Source organism: Tupaia chinensis, unplaced genomic scaffold (genome assembly GCF_000334495.1).
Source record: "Tupaia chinensis unplaced genomic scaffold, TupChi_1.0 Scaffold000119_2, whole genome shotgun sequence".
NCBI classification, from domain to species: Eukaryota; Metazoa; Chordata; class Mammalia; order Scandentia; family Tupaiidae; genus Tupaia; species Tupaia belangeri.
In genome coordinates, this window is record NW_006159586.1 from 2,439,337 (window position 1) to 2,442,658 (window position 3,322).

Below are 3,322 nucleotides of genomic sequence, written 5' to 3' on the forward strand. Positions count from 1 at the left end.
CCAAAATCCTGACAGGAGAATGGAGGAGGGATTGCCGTGTGACCATCTCCCTTTGGGAATGATTTCCCACTTTCTCTCTGTCTCTCTCCAGTGAGCACATGTGCCTAATGGCAAAAACCTTTTTAAAAAAAGAGTTATAATAGTAACCTTTACGTTATATGCATTTTATCCCAGTTTTTTAAAAGTAAACAAACTACAATTCCATGATTGGGAAGTTTCTACAGGAAACGGGAGCATACCAAGTAGGGGAGATTGGAGGGAATGGAGATGTGATGGCGCAGACCACCTGGAATGTTCTTTATTGGATGGGAATGCCTGCCCGACTGGCAGGTGGACCAGTTGGTAAATGCTTGCATTTCATAAGGATCCCTCCAGCTAATTCACGAAGCACAGCATGAGTGAAGACCGTGTCTGGATAACTACAGCTTCCAGAGACAGGCCCTGCCCAGAGAGCTGGTACTCAAAAATTACAACTCAGTTGATAGCAGAAGAAGAGTTCACTGGTGCCAGCTTGGTAATTAAATTACAAGATGATTATTAGGCTGCTCAGGCACAAAGATCACATCTGAATATTTCTTTTTTTAAAAAATTATTTTATTTAACTTTATTTATTTATTTATTTACTTTATTAACTTTAATTTGACCAGAGAGGGACAGAGAGAAAGAGAGAAAGTGAGAAAAGAAGTCTTCAGGTCCAAGACTCAAACTATAGTTGGCCATGCAGGAGTCCAGCGCCCTTAACCACCATGCCACCTGCCAGCCCCCACATCTGAATATTTCAAGTAGCCTAAGACTAAAACTCCTCCCAGGGGAAAAAAAAAAATTACCTGTAACTAAATTAATACCACTTGCTGCCAATTATAGATGCCCTCTAGTGACTGTAAGGTTGCCATGGTAACATGCCCGCTGGAAGGGTATGTTCAATAAGGTATAGCAGAAAGGGAATTAATGCTGCAGGCCTTATCCTTGAATTGGACCCAAACTGTTGTTTAGGGTGAGGGATAGGTCTGCTTCCTTCTCTCCTGCGGCCCTATCTGTAGTCCCAGGCTGGCTGGCCGCCTCTGCTGCTGTCCTGCAGGGAGAACAGCAGCCTTGACATTTCCCCCACAGGTCCCTTCCTCTGGGATGGTCTGCCATTCCATGTCAGCCAAATGGCATCTCTCCTTGTTTTCCTGAAAACCTCCTTTGTCATGTGCTCCAAGCAGGCTTTCCTGACCAATTGATAGTTTAGCAATCTCTACACCGGATTCCATCCAATCACTGCGCTTTGCACAAAACAAATGAAAGAGCTTCATTTATTTATTTTTTAAATTTTTTTTGAGAGGTTTTCGCTATAGGGCACGTGTGCTCGCCAGACAGACAGAGAGAGACAGAGAGACAGAAAGTGAGAAATCACCCCCCCCAGGGGGGATGGTCACGCCACAATCCCTTCTCCTCCATTCTCCTCTCGGAATCTTGGGCACGCATGCACACACGCCCGGCGTGAGTTTTAAGCCACCGGGTCCAGGATGTGAACCTCGGTCGACTACGTGGGAGTCCAGTGACATAGCCATTAAGCTAACTGCTGGTTCCCAAATTATTTTATTATTATGATTGTTATTATTTTTAAGTTAGCTATAGGGCACATGCACTCATGAGAGAGAGAGAAAGAGAGAGAGAGAAAGCAAGCCACCAGGTCTGAGGCTGGAACCACAGTTGGTCATGTGGGAATCCAATGCCTTAACCACCATGCTACCTGTGGGGCCCAGGACTTCATTTATTTATATACCATACTTGATGAAAATCAGTCAACTCCATGCTAAGGGAGTTTGCTGTGAGCCACATTGATCTCTTCTATGCATTCCAGGCCAGTTGCTGGTGGAGCAAGATGTTGTCCAATGCACCAGATGAGCTGCTATTTAAAGAAACTGTGGTTACTTTCAGTTTCTGCCATAGAGCACAGATAATTGATATATATCGAGTGGGGAATATAAAGTCTGTCTTTCTTATTCTCATTGATATATATCGAGTGGGGAATACAAAGTCTGTCTTTCTTATTCTCATTTGCTTCGCTTAGCATTATGTCTTCCATATAGGTCTACTTTGTATCAAATGTCAGGGTTTCATTATTTTTAATGACTGAGTAGTACTCCGTAGAGTATAGATGCCACATTTTTTTTTCAAGCCAATCATCTGTTTTGGGACATTTAAGTTGATTCCATGTCCTAGCAATTGTAAATAATTGTGCAATAAACATGGATATGCAAGTGTTTTTCTGACTGAGGGTTTTTCTATCTTTTGGGTAAATACCTGAAAGTGACACTACTGGGTCGTATGGTAGTTCTGTTTGTAGGTTTCTAAGGAATCTTCATATCGTTCTCCAAAGTGGTTGTACTAATTTACATTCCCACCAACAGCGTAGGAGAGTTCCCTTTTCACCACAGCGTCGCCAGCACTTGCCATTATTTATTTTCTTAATATTAGCCATTCTCACTGGGGTTAAGTGTTGTCTCATTAGTAGCAGGAAGGGCAATGGTAGATATTAGAGATAGTAAGGATAGGGGTATGGAGGTGGGTAATGGAGGGAGGGGGGAATGAAAAAAAAGGAAAAAATGTATATTTAATTGATGAAAATATGAAAAGCTATTTGTTGCTGCTGATACGTATAGTAATGTCTTTGTCTGGAGGATATGCATGATAATCGTGCTGGAAAAAGAAATGTTATACACTGTAAAGATATATGTAATTAAATGTAATATAAAAAAAGGATAATAAAAATGTTCACTAAATAAATAACCTGAAGAAAGAAAAAGAAAGAAAGAAACTGTAGTTACTCCTTTTGTAAAAGGAATACCCATCTCATAAGGTGTCTTTTATGTCAGCTCCTGCTTTCACATAGTGGGTACACTTTAGTATTTGAAAAGCCTAGTATTGGGCCAGCCTGTGGTGAGGTGGTTAAAGTGTCTGGATCCCATTTGGCAGACTGCACTGTTAGGATCTTGGATTTGGCAGTGTGAGAAACACTCCAGGTACGTGTGCCTGCATGCCCCAAATCCAGACCAGAGGAGAAGGGATTACAGCATGTCCATCCCCCAGAGCTGCTTCCTCAGTTTTCTTTCTTTCTTTCTCTCTCACCCTCTGCCTCTCTCCAGAAAGTGCATGCACCCTATAACAAACAAAAATTAAAAAAAAAAGCATAGTATTTAGCATTGAGTACTTCTCAATAAAATGGAATATAAACAAATGGTAACATTGTCAAAATGGAAAAAGAGGTGGGGTGTGTGTGTGAGAGAGAAGGGCAGCGGGTCAGCTCCTGGAGAACCAGCATGTGGCTCCTTATTCC